At 39.2% G+C, this 17,196-nt stretch overlaps 1 protein-coding gene and 1 pseudogene across 8 annotated transcripts in view; one reads left to right on the top strand and one right to left on the bottom strand.

Moving 5' to 3' along the window:
• The window catches only part of USP18 (ubiquitin specific peptidase 18), a 75,750-nt gene extending 59,292 nt beyond the window's left edge, over positions 1-16,458 (bottom strand). For 4 of the 8 annotated variants that reach the window (XM_072799714.1, XM_072799717.1, XM_072799716.1 and 1 more), the window contains exon 1: positions 16,294-16,458. The gene's annotated coding sequence lies outside the window, so the exon portion shown is untranslated. The remainder of the gene's footprint in view (positions 1-16,293) is intronic. The other 4 variants (XM_072799722.1, XM_072799720.1, XM_072799721.1 and 1 more) reach the window with 3 other exon arrangements.
• On the top strand, positions 2,681-4,610 carry LOC140617739 (meiosis-specific nuclear structural protein 1-like; annotated as a pseudogene).
• Positions 16,459-17,196: the final 738 nt, after the last annotated feature.

Below are 17,196 nucleotides of genomic sequence, written 5' to 3'. Positions count from 1 at the left end.
CAGAACCAATTGGATCATTTTGGTCCACTCTGTGAGATTATATTCTCTCTCTCCACACTTCCCTGCATTTTTCTCTTTCTTTTCTTTTTTGTGGTGTTGTCTTTCTATATAAGTTTTGGTTTTTTTTATAATTTTGGAATTTAGTACCTTCTAACAAATGGACCAAAATACACTCAATCAAGGGGATCACTGTTTTGGTCCACTCTGTGACATTATATTCTCTCCCCCACTATTTCCCCCATTTTTATTTGTTTTTCTTTTTACTTGTATTTTTTTTTTTTACTTGTATTTTTTTATTTTATTTTCTGGTCCTTACCATCTTCAGAACTGTCTAGTGTGCATTTTGCTTGGGTGATGGTTGATATTTTTGACTCTGCTCACTTGTACATCATTCTGCACTGGAGAAAATGACTAGAAGGTAGAATTCACCACAATTTTAAGAAAAAACCAGAGGTAATACTCTCTTCCACAAATCTAATGGATATGAAACCAAGTAAAATGTTGGATATGGAATCAGGATTACAATTATAAAGTTACCAGTTGGGCTTGAAAATAATCATATAAGACTCTAGAGAATGTCTTAGTGCAGAAATGAGATCTAATCAGGCTGAAATATTTTTAAAAACCTATGAAATGCAATCTAAGCTAGATGCTCTAACAGCTAGGGTAAATGAAGCAGAAGAGAGAATAAGTGACTTAGAGGACAAGTTGATGAAAAGGAAGGAAACTGAGAAAAATAACTAAGAGTCCATGAAGAGAGGCTCCAAGAAATGTGTTAGTTAGAAAAACAATAATAATTCCATATTATTGGAATTCCTGAGGCTGCAGAGAGAAAGAGGACCAGAAGGTATATTTGAGCAAATCACAGATGAGAACTTCCCCAATCTGGAGAAGGAAACAGGCATTCACTTCCAAGAGCTAGAGAGGACATCTCCCAAAACCAACAAAAATTGATCAACACCCAGACATAATAGTGAAGCTTGCAAATTTCAGATAAAGAGAAAATCCTGAAAGCAACTCAAGACAAGAGACTCTTAATATACGAGGAAAAATATTAGATTGACAGAAGACCTATCCTCACAGACCTGTCAGGACAGAAAGGGCTGGCATGATATATTCAGGGCACTAAATGAGAAAAATATGGAGCAAAGAATACTTTAACCAGCAAGTTTGTCATTCCTAGTGGAAGGAGAGAAAAGAGCTTTCAGGACAGACAGAAACCGAAAGAATATGTGACTACCAACCCAGCTCTGTAAGAAATATGAAGGGGGATCCTGTAAGTGAAGAGGGAGCCCAAAGAAACAGAGACAGTCTGCAGAAACAGGGACTGTACAGGTAATACAATGGCTCTAAATTCCTATCTTTCAATAGTTACAATAAATTTGAATGGGCCAAATGCTCCGGTCAAAAGACACAGGATATCAGATTGGATGAAAAAGCAAGACTCATCTTTATGGTATCTCAAAAAACTCATTTTAGACCTCAAGACACCTTCAGACTGAAAATGAGGGAGTGGAGAACCATTTACCATGCAAATGGACCTCAAAAGAAAGCTGAGGTAGTAATCCTCACATCAGATAAATTAGTTTTTATTTTATTTTATTTTTTTAAAGATTTTATTTATTTATTCATGAGAGACAGAGAGAGAGAGAGAGAGAGAGAGAGAGAGAGAGAGAGGCAGAGACACAGGCATTGGGAGAAGCGGGCTCCATGCAGGGAGCTCGATGTGGGACTTGATCCTGGGACTTCAGGATCACACCCTGAGCCGAAGGCAGGTGCTAAACCACCGAGCTATCCAGGGATCCCTAAATTAGTTTTTAAATCAAAGACTGTAGTAATAGATGAAGAAGGATACTATATCATACTTACAGGGTCTATCCAACAAGAACACCTAACAATTATAAAGATTTACGCTCCTAATATGGGAGCAGCCAATCATATCAGCCAATTAATAACCAAAGTAAAGAAACACATAAATAATAATACATTATTGGGGGATCCCTGGGTGGCGCAGCAAATAAAGCCTCAACCAAGCAGAAGAAGAGAGATAATAAAGATTGAGCAGAACTCAAGGAAATAGAGACCAGAAGAACAGTAGAACAGATCAATGAAAGTAGGAGCTGGTTCACTGAAAGAATTAATTAGATAGATAAACCCCTACCCAGACTTATTAAAGAGAAAAAAAGACTCAAATTAATAAAATCACGAATGAAAGAGGAGAGATCACAACCAACACCAAGGAAATACAAAAATTTTTTAAACGTATTATGAGTAACTATATGCCAACAAATTAGGCAGGAATGGGAAGAAATGGATGCATTCTTGGAAACCTACAAATTACCAAAACTGAAACAGGAAGAAATAGACAACCTGAACAGACCAATAACCATCAAGGAAATTGAAGCAGTCATCAAAAACCTCCCAAGAAACAAGAGTCCAGGGCCAGATAGCTTCCCAAAGGAATTCCACCAAACATTTAAAGAACAACTAATACCTATTCTATGGAGGCTATTTCAAAATATAGAAATGGAAAGAAAACTTCCAAACTTGTTCTTTGAGGCCAGTGTTACTCTGGCCTCAAAACCAAACAAAGACCCTACCAAAAAGGAGGTCCACCACAGCTTTTGCAGTGGGAGATGGTGGCCACTAGAGCCCGAGAGGGGAATTTTCCTCTGCCAGGATGGCTTCTAGAAGGTAAACTTTGAGCTTCAGTGAAAGGCATCAGAAATCAGTAGATATAAATCACTGCAAACAATTGTAATCACTAAGAAAGATATAGAATAATGTCAGGGGCCAGGTGATGCAGAATGAAAATAATGACTGCGTGGAGCACAAAGATTCCTCAGATTATTACAGAATGAACAATTTGAGTTGGATATGGAAGAGGCCATTCAAAAGGCAGAAGAAAACAAAAGACTGAGGAACTCCAGCTTGAACAAGAAGAAAAATTGGCTATGAAATTGGCAAAACTAAAACATGATAGTCTAACAGATAAAAAGATGAGGCGACAAGTAAGAGAAAACAGTATTAAGCTCAGAGAATTGAAGAAAAAATTAAAAGCAGCTTACATGAATAAAGAAAGGGCAGCTCAGATTGCAGAGAAGGATACCATTAAATATGAGCAAATGAAACAGTGTGCTGAAATAGCCAAAACCATGATGGAATAACATAAGAGAACAATAAAGGAAGAGACTGCTGCAGAGGACAAAAGAAATAAAGTAAAAACACGGTATTATCTGGCCTTAGAGAAACAACTTGAAGAACAAGAAAAGAGAAAGCAGGAAGTGTATGAGCAGTTCCTGAAAGAGACACTCATGATTGATGAAATTGTTTGGAAAATCTATGAAGAAGATCAATTGGAAAGACAACAAAAGTTAGACAAAATGAATGTAACTCAAAGGTACATAGAAGAGTTTCAGAAAGAAGAAGGAAGAAGTGTGATGAGATGGAAGAAAAAAACAGAAAAATCATAGAATTTGCCAACATGCAGCAACAAAGTGAAGAAGATCGGATGGGCAGCCCGGGTGGCTCAGCCCGGGTGGCTCAGCGGTTTAGCGCTGCTTTCAGCCCACGGCCTGATCCTGGAGACCTGGGATCAAGTCCCATATTGGGCTCCCTGCATGGGGCCCGCTTCTCCCTCTGCCTGTGTCTCTGCCTCTCTCTCCCTATGTCTGTCTCTCATGAATTAATAAATAAAATCTAAAAAAAATAAAAAAATAAAAAAAAAAGAGGGATCCCTGGATGGCGCCGCGGTTTAGCGCCTGCCTTTGGCCCAGGGCGCGGTCCTGGAGACCCGGGATCAAATCCCACGTCGGGCTCCCGGTGCATGGAGCCTGCTTCTCCCTCTGCCTGTGTCTCTGCCTCTCTCTGTGTATGACTATCATAAATAAACAAGAATTAAAAAAATAAAAATAAATAAAAATAAATTAAAAAAAGAAAGAAAGAAGATTGGATGGCAAAAGTTCAAGAAAACGAGGGAAAAAGGCTACAGCTTCAGAATATGCTGACTCAGAAACTGGAAGACATGCTGTGGCAACGTGAAGATTTGGAACAAGTGAGACAAGAATTATACCAGAAAGAACAAGCTGAAATACATAAGATGAAACTAAAAGAGAAAGCAGAAGAGAAATTGAGAAAGCAAAAGAAGTTGAAGCAAAATTTTATAGAATAAATGGCCATGAAGGAACTAGTTCTCCAGGCTGCCAAAAAGGAAGAGTAAACTTTTTGAAAGGCTATGCTTGCTAAGCTTGCTGAGGATGATCAGATAGAACTGATGAATGCTCAGAAATAAAGAATGAAGCAACTAGAACATAGGAGGTCTGTGAAAAAACTCACTGAAGAACGTCACAACCAGTCCCTTACAAACAACATGAACTGGAAGAATTGCAGTTGTAGCAAAGAAGACAAGGATGCATTAATGGAATTATTAAAGAAGACTAAAACTTCTTAGAGAACATGCTACAAAATTACTAGGATATCTCCCTTCAGGGGTATTTAAAAAAGAGAATGAAAAAAAAATAAATAAAATAAATAAAAATAAAAAAGAGAATGATATCAATATGCTTGGTGAAGAATTTAGAAAAAGGAATGGAATTTGTGAAGACAAGTGATACCATCAAGATTTGGTGGCAGCCTGGGTAGCTCAGCAATTTAGCCCCGCCTTTGGCCCAGGGCATGATCCTGGAGACCCGGGATCGAGTCCCACGTCAGGTTCCCTGCACTGAGCGGGGCACTTGACGGGATGAGCACTGGGTGTTATGCTATATGTTGGCAAATCGAACTCCAATAAAAAAACACACAAAAAATTGGTAAAACATGGATTGTTTTTACCGCTAGATGTCACTATAACTTTCGTTTTATGGATTCACTATCACTGAAATGTAATCTATTTGGATTTTCTAAAAGCATCTCTGTAATTCATGATTTGTAAACAATTATAAGAAAATATTTGCTTTCTGATTTTAAAAATTACAGAATATTTTTAGCTGCAAAATTGATTTTAGTCAAACTCTTGTACTGATAATTTGAAGATCTGAGTTCCATACCACATCACAACCTCCATATATAAAAATACATTATGGACCAAACCCAGGAAACTAATTTCTCCATACAACTTGTGCTGCTTAGAGCTTCTCCTGCATCTTCATTCAGACTATAGCTCCATAAGTATTTGTGTTTTAGGAACCTTACTCCTGGAATAAAGGGGAAAGGAGAGAAAATGAGTGGGAAATATCAGAGAGGGTAACAGAACATGAGAGACACCTAACTCTGGGAAATGAACTAGGGGTGGTAGAAAGGGAGGTGGGCGGGGGGTGGGGGTGACTGGGTGATGGGCACTGGGGGGGGACACTTGGTGGGATGAGCACTGGGTGTTATGCTATATGTTGGCAAATCAAACTCCAATAAAAAAATATACAAAAAAAAAAAAAAAGAAAAGAAACTCAACATGCTAAAAAAAAAAAAAAAAAAAAAGGAACCTTACTTCCCATATTTGGCCAAAGTATCTTTTTCTTTATACTATAAAGAAAGAGAATGTTAAGACTGAGGAATTTCAAAGGGCTTTATTGTCAATAAGAACTTAACAGAATTTCTATCACACAAACTATCATTTATGAACTAAAGCTGAATATCTAGAACATAAAGGGCAGGTGGGTCACAAGAAAGAACCAAAAGTAAATTCTTATTATTTTACAAAATATTTCCTTTAATAATTACATGTCAATTCTGTATCCCCTAAATCTAAACAGGGATTTCTCCAGAGTTGCTTTGATTTCATTTGCTTTTCACCAACTATCTTCCTTACTTATAAAGAGTAAAAATAAATCATTATAACTTTAAATAAAATGTATATGGGTCACATAGTTATACAGACCTTAGTCTGTATACTTTTTTTTAAGATTTTATTTATTTATTCATGAGAGAGAGAGAGAGGCAGAGACACAGGCAGAGGCAGAAGCAGGCTCCATGCAAGGAGCCCGACATGGGACTCGATCCCAGGTCTCCAGGATCATGCCCTGGGCTAAAGGCGGCGCTACATCGCTGAGCCACCTGGGCTGCCCAGACCTTAGTCTGTATACTTTAATTATAAAGTAGATCATTTATGAATTTCCCCATTCAAGTGTCTTGATAAATTCCTCTTCAGTGAAAGACACCATCTTGGCAGCTTCAATATGTATCTGCGTCTATAACAGATCAATATTGTTTTAGTATTAAGAGTAGACCACAGAACAATAGGAAATTGATAAAGGTGTGTGTATAAATATGCTATCAAATTATAAGCTCTGTTGAAATGTGTACTCGAATTCCAACAAACATATTTGAAATAATTTTTTAAAAGACCCTATCAAAACGAACTAGGGGTGGTGGAAGGGGAGGTTGGCGGGGGTGGGGGTGACTGGGTGACAGACACTGAGGTGGGCGCCTGACGGGATGAACACTGGGTGTTATTCTATATGTTGGCAAATTGAACACCAATAAAAAATACATTTATAAAAAAAAATAAAATAAAAGCAAAGCCAACTTAAAAATAATAAATAAATAAATAAATAAATAAATAAATAAATAAATAAATAAACCCTATCAAAGGCAGCCTTGGTGACTCAGCGGTTTAGTGTCGCCACCTTTGGCCCAGGGTGGGATCCTGGGGACCCAGGATCAAGTCCCATTTCGGGCTCCCTGCAGGGAGTCTGCTTCTCCCTCTGCCTGTGTCTCTGCCTCTCTCTCTATGTCTCTCATGAATAAATAAATTTTTTAAAAGACCCTATCAAAAAGGAAAATTAGATACCAATGTCCCTGATTAACATGGATGTCAAAATACTCACCAAGAAGAGGATGCGGAGAAAAGGGAACCCTCTTACACTGTTGGTGGGAATGTGAAATGGTGCAGCCACTCTGGAAAACTGTGTGGAGGTTCCTCAAAATGTTAAAAATAGACCTGCTCTACGACCCAGCAATTGCACTGTTGGGGATTTACCCCAAAGATACAGATGTAATGAAACGCCAGGACACCTGCACCCCGATGTTCATAGCAGCAATGTCCACAATAACCAAACTGGAAGGAGCCTCGGTGTCCATCGAAAGAAAAATGGATAAAGAAGATGTGGTTTATGTATACAATGGAATACTACTCAGCCATTAGAAATGACAAATACCCACCATTTGCTTCAACGTGGATGGAACTGGGGGGTATTATGCTGAGTGAAATAAGTCAATCGGAGAAGGACAAACATTATATGGTCTCATTCATTTGGGGAATATAAATAATAGTGAAAGGGAATAGAAGGGAAGGGAGAAGAAATGGGTAGGAAATATCAGAAAGGAAGACAGAACATAAAGACTCCTAACTCTGGGAAACAAACTAGGGGTGGTGGATGGGGAGGAGGTGGGGGGTGGGGGTGAATGGGTGACGGGCACTGAGGGGGGCACTTGACGGAATGAGCACTGGGTGTTATTCTGTATGTTGACAAACTGAACACCAATAAAAAAATAAATTTATTATTAAAAAAATATATATATATACTCACCAAGATATTAGCCAATAGGATCCAACAGTACATTAAAAGGATTATTCACCAAGACCAAGTGGGATTTATTTCTGGATTGCAAAAGTGGTTCAAAATTCACAAATCAATCAATATGATAGATCACATTAATAGAAGACAAGAACCATATAATCCTCTCGATGCAGAAAAAGCATTTGACAAATATAGCATCCATTCCTGATGAAAAACTCTTCAAAGTGTAGGGATAGAGAGAACATACCTCAATACCTTAAAAGCCATATGAAAAGCCCACAGCGAGTATCATTCTCAATAGGGAAAAACTGAGACCTTTTTCCCTAAGGTCAGGAACACAACAGGGATGTGCACTCTCACCACTGTTGTTCAACATAGTACTAGAAGTCCTTCCTCAGCGTCAGACAACAAAAAGCAATAAACGGTATGTCCAAATGGCAAAGAAGAAGTTAAACTCTGACTCTTCAGAGGTGACAAGATGCTGTGTATGGAGAACCCAAAAGACTCTACCCTAAAATTGCTAGAACTCTTACAGCAATTCAGCAATGTGGCAGGATATAAAATCAAAGCACAGAAATCAATTGCATTTCTGTACACTAACAATGAGGCTAAAGAAAGAGAAATTAAGGAATCGATCCCATTTTCAATTGTGCCAAAATCTGTAAGACACCCAGGAATAAACCTAACCAAAGAGGTAAAGGATCTATACTCTAAAAACTACAAAAAGCTTATGAAATAAATTGAAGATACAAAGAAATGGAAAACACTTTATGCTCACGGATTGGAAGAATAAATATTGTGAAAATGTCTATGCTACCCAGAGCAATTTACACATTCAATGCAATCCCTATCAAAATACCATGAGCTTCAGCGGTTTAGCGCCTGCCTTTGGCCCAGGGCGCGATCCTGGAGTCCCAGGATCGAGTCCTGCATCGGGCTCCCAGCATGGAGCCTGCTTCTCCCTCCTCCTGTGTCTCTGCCTCTCTCTCTCTCTCTATGTCTATCATAAATAAATAAATAAATAAATAAATAAATAAATAAATCTTTAAAAAAAATACCATGAGCTTCCTTCACAAATAATCTTAAGATTTGTTTAGAACCAGAAAAGATTCCAAATAGCCAGAGCGATGGTGAGAAAGAATACCAAACCTGGGTATCACAATGTTCTCATATCACATCATATCATATCATAATATAGCTACTTTACAAGGCTGTGGTCATCAAGACAGTGTGGTACTGGCACAAACACATACACATAGATCAATGAAACAGAATAGAGAACCCAGAAATGGACCCTCAACTCTATAGTCAAGTAATATTCAACAGAGAAGGAAAGAATGTCCAATGGAAAAAAAGTCTCTTCAACTAATGGTGTTGGGAAAAGTGGACGGCAACATGCAGAAGAATGAAACTGGACCACTTTCTTACACCATACACAAAAATAAACTTAAAATGGATGAAAGATCTAAATGTAAAATAGAAATCCATCAAAATCGTACAGGAGAACACAGGAAACAACCTTTTTGACCTCAGCTGCAGCAACTTTTTGGAAGATGTGTCTAAAGGCAAGAAAAACAAAAGGAAAAATGAACTATTGGGACTTCGTCAAGATAAAAAGCTTCAGCACAACAAAGGAAACAGGTGAAAAAACTAAAAGGCAACCTACAGAATGGGAGAAGATATTTGCAAGTGACAAATCAGACAAAGGGCTAGTATCCAAAATCTATAAAGAACTTATCAAACTCAACACCCAAAAAACAAAAATTACAGTCAAGAAATGGGCAGAAGACCTGGACAGATATTTCTCCAGAGCAGACCTACACATGGCCAACAGACACATGAAAAATGCTCCGTATCACTTCCCATCAGAGAAATACATATCAAAACCACAGTGAGATACCCCTCAGGCCTCTCAGAACAGCTAAAGTGAACAACTCTGGAAACAACAGATGTTGGTAAGGATGTGAAGGGGAACCGTCTTACACTGTTGGTGAGAATGCAAACTGGTGCAGCCACTCTGGAAAAACAGTGTGGAGGTTCCTCAAAAAGTTAAAAATAGAGCTACCCTCTGACCCAGCAATTGTACTACTGGGTATTTATCCAAAGGATACAAACATTGATTTGAAGGTGCATATGCACCACAATGTTTATAGCAACAATGTCTACAATGGCCAAACTATGGGAAGAGCTGAAATATCCATCAACAGATGACTGGAAAAAGAAGAAGTGAGATAGATGATATAGAAATAGAAATAGAAATAGATATATAGATATATAATGGAATATTACTCAGCCACTAAAAATGAATACTTACCATTTACATCAACATGGATAGAACTAGAGGGTATTATGCTAAGCAAAATAAGTCAGTCAGAGAAAGACAAATACCATCTGATTTCACTCATATGTGGAATTTAAGAAATAGAACAAATGAACATTGGGGAAGGGAAGGAAAAATAAGATAAAAACAGAAAGGGAAAAAAAACATGAGAGACTCTTAACTATAGGAAACAAACTGAGGGCTGCTGGAGGGGAGGTGGGGGAGGATGGGGTAATTGGGTCATAGGCATTAGGAGGGCACTTAATGTAATGAACATTGGATGTTATAAGCAACTGATGAATCACTAACCTCTACCACTGAAACTAATTATATAGTATTTGTTAACTAAATTGAATTCATTTTTTAAAGATTTTTTATTTATCTATTTATTCATGAGAGACAGAGAGAGAGAGAGAGAGAGAGAGAGAGACAGAAACACAGGCAAAGGGAGAAGCAGGCTCCATGCAGGGAGCCCAATGTGGGACTCCAGGATCACGCCCTGGGCCGAAGGCAGGCACCAAACTGCCAAGCCACCCAGGGATTCCCCTAAATTGAATTTAAATTAAAATTTTTTTAAAGAGAAAAGAAAAGCAGGTCTCCGGACCAGCAACATCAGCATTTTCTGGCAGTCTATTAAAAAGCATTTGTTAGTCCCCACTCAGGCCTATGGAATTGAATCTGCAGTTCGACAAGATTTCTGGCTATGTACATATGCCTTAAAGCTTTAGAAAATGTTCTAGACAGCAAGTACTAAAGAAGCTTAGGATGTCAAGGGTTGACCAGTGACATACAGGATTCAATGCCAGATGACAACCTTTTAATTAGTTACATGAAAATTGTTCTGTGTTAGTTTCTCTAAAAGTGCATGATTTCCTGGTTGTTTTACTTGCATTTAAGGAAGTCATTAGTGAAAACCTCATGTTGCTTATTTGTAAAGATATGGAAGATACAAAGCTTTTGGATGCAGGTCTAGCGGTACCAACCAACTTTCCATACTTACCCATTTTACAAGTATTCCACACTCTGCCATTGGGAGTAAAAGCTGCTACAGCCAGCCTTGACACAAATTTGGCAACATGTATTACAACCTCAACAATGATCAGTCAACACCTGTCATTTCTGCCAGCCCACTGCCCCGCCTTTAGGTAGCAAAATCACCTTTTCTTTTAAAAAAAAAAAAGATGAATGGATAAAGAAGATGTGGTTTATGTATACAATGGAATATTCCTCAGCCATTAGAAACGACAAATACCCACCATTTGCTTCAACGTGGATGGAACTGGAGGGTATTATGCTGAGTGAAGTAAGTCAATCGGAGAAGGACAAACATTATATGTTCTCATTCATTTGGGGAATATAAATAATAGTGAAAAGGAATATAAGGGAAGGGAGAAGAAATGTGTGGGAAATATCCAAAAGGGAGACAGAACATAAAGACTCCTAACTCTGGGAAACGAACTAGGGGTGGTGGAAGGGGAGGAGGGTGGGGGGTGGGGGTGAATGGGTGATGGGCACTGAGGGGGGCACTTGAGGGGATGAGCACTGGGTGTTATTCTGTATGTGGGCAAACTGAACACCAATAAAAAATACATTTATCATATAAAAAAATAAAAATAAAAATAAAAAATATCTCCATTTTCATACTTTGATGATTAGGTAGAGCTCATCCCAACTGCTCACACCCACTCTCTGGCTCAAATATGATCCAGGTCTGCCCTCATGGTGTCCTGAGTGGCTGTTTTAGCAATGGTCATGTGATCTAATCAGAGCTGATCATCATCAACCCTTAGACTTGTCAGATGGCATTCTGAGCTGGGAAAACATAAATCAGATCATCCTTCCTACAAAAGAAAGAAAATCCACCAGCCAAAGAAGAGCCACTAACAGGAAACAGAACCAAGAGATGGGAAAGAATCTGAGACAGAATTCTGAGGCCAAGAGAAGCCCTCAAGCTGCCCCCCCACCAAATTTCTCCACTCAGGCTCTCTGCTGATTTGGTTTTTGTTTTGTTAACATTTTATTCATTCATTAATTCATTCATTAATTCATTCATTTGAGAGAAAGAACACTTCAACACAAGCAGGGGGAGGGCCAAAGGGAGAAGAAGCAGCAGACTCCCCACTGAGCAAGGAGCCTGACCCAGGACTCGATCTCAGGACCCCAGGGTCATGATTTGAGCTGAAGGCAAACACTTAACTGACTCAGCCACCAGGTGCCCCTCCTCAGCTGTTTTTAAAATTGCTTTGCGGGAAGCCTGGGCAGCTCAGTGGTTGCCTTCAGCCCAGAGAATAATCCTGTAGTCTTGGGATAGAGTTCCACATCGGGCTCCCTGGAGTGTGCTTCTCTCTTGGCCTATGTTCTGCCTCTGTCTCTCATGAATAAATAAACAAAAACTTTAAAAATAAAATAAAATTACTTTGAAAAAGCTTTCTGGGGCACCGGGGTGGCTCAGTGGTTGAGCGTCTGCTTTTGGCTCTGGACGTGATCCCAGAGTCCCAGGACTGAGACCTACATCAGACTTCCTGCGGGGAGCCTGCTTCTCCCTCCGCCTATATCTCTGCCTTTCTCTGTCTCTCATGAACATATATAAATAAACTCTTAAAAAAATAAAAGGAAGAAAGGAAAAGCTTCCTGTTACTTGTAGCTGAAAGAGTACCAATTAATACTGATTAAGAAAATAGTTGATGGGTGGAATAGGTGATGGGGATTAAGGAGTGCACTTGTTTGTGATGAGCAGTGGATGATGTATGGAATTACTGAATCACTATATTGTACACCTGAAAGTAATATAAAACACTATGTCAATTATACTGGAATTAAAATAAAAACTTAATAAATAAAAAATAATCAGAGATACATATAAAGATCTATTTAAGAGATTCATTTTTATGGCCTATTTTCCTTACGCGTTTTACAAATAAAATGAAACACTGATGAGGAAAAGCAGCATTTAGGAGAGTGAAATCACTCTATTACCATTTTGTCTGTTCTTTTAAATATCTTTTTGTTCCTCCTTAATTAACATTAGATGATATTTCAAAGGGGGATTTTTTTGTTGTTGTCAACTGACAAAAAAAATAAAAGGATGCTTTCAAATCTAAGAGCTAAAGCACTACTTACATTGGCCAAAAGAAAAAAAAAATTCAACAATAAAAGTTAAGTAAATTATGACACACTAATAAAATGAAATACTATAGTGACATTAAAATCATTTTAGACTAAGAAAGATGGGAAAATGACTAATATTTCACTGAATAAAAAAGAAATTATTAAAAAAATCACATGGTATTAACTTAATTTTTTAAACATAAATAGAACTAAGAGAGAGAGGAAAGCCTGGATGAAATATGCCAAAAATGTCATTAAAAGTGATTCTCACTGGTGGGATTACAAATCATTTTTAAAAAATTATTTCTCTTAATTTCCAAACTTCTTGTAATTAATTAATATGCAATTTTAAAATAAGCAATAATTCATTTAGGGGACAGATTTAATATCTCTTAAAGGAACTTTTTGGCAATAGTGTTCCTATTCCAAATTCCAAAAAATTAACAAGTTAAGAATGAGAAGAATTGTTAGAATTTCTTTTTCTTAATTCTTTTACAAAATGTAAAGCAAACGTGAAAATCTGAAATTGGAAAACACCTAAACATATAATTGGCATATATTAATAAATCAAGTTAAATGACCCAGATTATGACCTCTTTTACTTGGCATTTATTTTCAACAGTCATAAGCAGTCTTAATAGTCTCTTCACCTGGCTGGCTCAGTCAGTAGAGCATGGGACTCCTGACCTTGGGGTTGTAAATTCAAGCCTCATGTTGGGTGCAGAGATTACTCAAAACAAAAAAAAAATTAAAGGGACGCCTAGGTGGCTCAATGGTTGAGCATCTGCCTCCAGCTCAGGATGTAGCCCCGAAGTCCTGGGATCAAATTCCGCATTGGGCTCCCCACAGGGAGCCTGCTTCCCCCTCTGCCTGTGTCTCTGCCTCTGTGTCTGTGTGTGTGTGTCTCGTGAATAAATAAAATCTTTTAAAAAAATAAAAAATATTAAAAAATAAATAGTCCCTTAATAAATTAAATAAATAAAAAATAGTCTCATAGTCTTATAAGGCTCATCCTGAAGGGTTTAAACTAAGAAAGAAATGATGGCAGCTGGCAATTCCTTGAGCAAGAAATAGGATTCTAAGACCACACTGAGGGAAATCTGATGAAACAGAGTAGAACAGGACCAGCCTGTGTTTTCCAGAGACATTGTTCTATACTCCACTAAGCCCTCAAAACTATTTATGTCAGCCCAATATAGCAGTAAAACCCAGTGAAGAGTATCATTTGGGTAAGCTGGCAGGTCAGATTCCAAAAGGGCAATCGTCAGAGCTGATCATAGAGGGGAAACAGGTAGGTGTGGCTACAAAAGGAAGGAAAATGAAACCTAGAGGTCTAAGAAGGTTGGAGAAAGGCAGAGTGATCAGAGAACATGCGGTTGAACTAAGAAGGTGGCAAGAAGCATCAACCAGAGAAAAAAAGATGGTTTTATTTCAAGGAAACTGAATTTTTAAACTCAAGCCCTGACTCAAAAAGTTTGCTCCAACATAGGATTTTTAGGGCAGTGAAATTATTCTGTATGATACTATAATGGTAGATACTCGTCATTATACATTTGTCAAAACCCATATGACACCAAGAGTGAACCATGTTGTAAAGTATGAACTTTTGGTGATAATGATGGTGTCACCGTAGGCTCATTAATTGCAGCAAATGTATCACTCTGGTGCCAGGTGTTAATAATGGTCTCGATGTGGCAGAGGGAGGGAATGATCTGTGGGAACTCTGTACCTCCCAACTTTGTTCAACTTTGCTGTGAACCTCAAATTGCTCTAAATACAGTCCATTATTTTTTAAATGCTTTTTGGTTTCAAAGAACTAAACTAATTTGGCCCCCAACCTCCCTCAAATTTTTATCCTTAAAATAAGTAGGAGATGTGAATGATAGAAGCAGGTCTAAGTCCACCATCACTGTGGCCACAGAATCAATCAGTCTTCCAAGAAACATCAAAAAAATGTGATGCAGGAAAACTGAGTGGTCTGGGTCTCTACCTGGGCTGGGCTCTTCACCACAACTAGGCTCTCCAGTCAGGAAAACTGACTGTCTTTAAATGGCCTAAAAGGAACAAAATTAACATGCCTATGACATGATACAAACCATATCACAGTCTTCCAAATCCAAATCATCATGGCAACAACAAATTTAGGCCTTATCCTTAATCATGTGTTTTGCTTCTTGAGTAGTGGTGATGTGCTGTGTACACCGCTTAGAGCACACCAGATGAAATCCCAAATAAGACGGAATGAATCTTGAGACTACTCTCTCCAAAAGAATCAACTCATGTGGAAGGCATTAGGATTTATCTTCTTTGAGGCTGTGTACATGTTAAGTATTTCCCCTTTGCAAGCCCATCATTGTGTAAAAGTGCCAAAAGCACAACATTATTAATAGTGAAAAAAGGAAAAAAAAAAACTTTTTTTAAAGTTCTTTGATAGTGCTCCATAAATCAAGATGGAACTGCTCTCCTACTCCCTCCTACTTATTTTGTTCCTATGAACACATTAGATAGCCTAGGTATCTAGATCTAAACCTCCTCCCCACCTCACTCTGCCACCACATAACACTATAAAGAAATGTTTTTAAACATTTGTCTTATTTAAGGGGCACCCAGGTGGCTCAGTTGGTTAAGCCTCTGAGTCTTGATCTTGGCTCAGGTCAGGATTGCAGGGTCCTGAGATTGAGCCCCCCCCCCCCTTGGGCTCTGCACTCAGGGTGGAGCCCGCTTAAGATTTTCTCTCTCTCTTCCAATGCCCCTTCCCCCCTCTAAAAATTTTAAATAAAATACTAAGAAAATAACTGCTTTGTTTTTCTGGAGTAATTTCAAAGTATAACTACCTCACTGCTATAAAATATGCAGTTAAAGCTACTGCTTTAATTTTCCAACACTCTGAAACCCATATTTTCAAGAGTTATGGAATGAAGTTTTATGTTTCAATAGATCTAAATTTAGTTCTCTTCCAGGAAAAAAAAGGCAAAGAGGTTGGAGGAAGATCAAGATTAAAATACTCTGATTTGCACATTTTGACAAAATCTTTCAAATTTCTCAATATATACACCCGCTGACTGAGCAATTCCACCTCTAGGAATTTTTCACAAATATATTTGTATATTCACATGAATGTGTACATAAAATGATATCCACTGCTGCATCATCTATACCAATAAAAACTGGAAACAACCTAATGTCTATGAATTGTTTAAATAAGTATCATGTACCAATTTTTCTAAATGAGGTTGATGTATCTATGTTTTGCTATGAAAAGAGGTCCATCGTATACTGTTGAGAGGGAAAAGGCAAATTACAGAACAATTTTAACGACTTGTCTGGATGAGAATTTAGCGCCCAACTTGCCTCAAGTTCCACGAGACAGCCAAACGTCCGCTGCGAAGTTCGATGCTAGGGAGCCTCGAAAAAGCCTTCTCTGCTCTTGCCTGCAGCGAGCTCGCCAAGACGCCGCTGGGAGCGCACGGCCGGACGGCGCCCTGCGTTCCCGGCGCAGCTCGAGCCCGCGCCCGCGCCCCCGCCCGCCCCGCCCCGCCCCGCCCCCTGCGGCCGCGCAGCTTTCGTTTCCCGCAGAACCGAAAGCGAAACTCAGCGAGAGGCGGGCTGCGCAGGCGGCCTCCGCGTGTGGGGCACGTCGCGCCCGGGACGCCCCGCCCTCCCCGGGGGCTCGGGGACCCGGCGACCGCCGTCCTGGGGGGCTGCTGAGGCGACCCCGGGAGCCACACGTGTGCCCTTGGGAAGATGTGCTGCTGTTGGTGGGACCGTGACCTGGGGCAGCCACTCTGGGAAGCTGAGGGTCCTCGAAGAGCTAGAGATAGACCTGCCCTGCGACCCAGCGGTTGCCCTGCTGGGGATTTACCCCAGAGATGCAGATGCAGTGAAACGCCGGGACACCTGCCCCCCGATGTTTCTAGCAGCAATGGCCACAACAGCCAGACTGTGGAAGGAGCCTCGGTGTCCATCGAAAGATGATGGATAAAGAGGATGTGGTTTATGTATACAATGGGATATTCCTCAGCCATTAGAAACGACCAATACCCACCATTTGCTTCGACGTGGATGGACCTGGAGGGTATTATGCTGAGTGAAGTAAGTCAGTCGGAGAAGGACAAACATTATATGGTCTCATTCATTTGGGGAATATAGATAATAGTGAAAGGGAATAGAGGGGAAGGGAGGAGAAATGTGTGGGAAATATCAGAAAGGGAGACAGAACATAAAGACTCCTAACTCTGGGAAATGAACTAGGGG

The sequence above is a fragment of the Canis lupus genome, chromosome 25 (assembly GCF_048164855.1).
Source record: "Canis lupus baileyi chromosome 25, mCanLup2.hap1, whole genome shotgun sequence".
NCBI lineage: Eukaryota > Metazoa > Chordata > Mammalia > Carnivora > Canidae > Canis > Canis lupus.
This window is presented reverse-complemented; position numbering and strand designations above follow the sequence as displayed.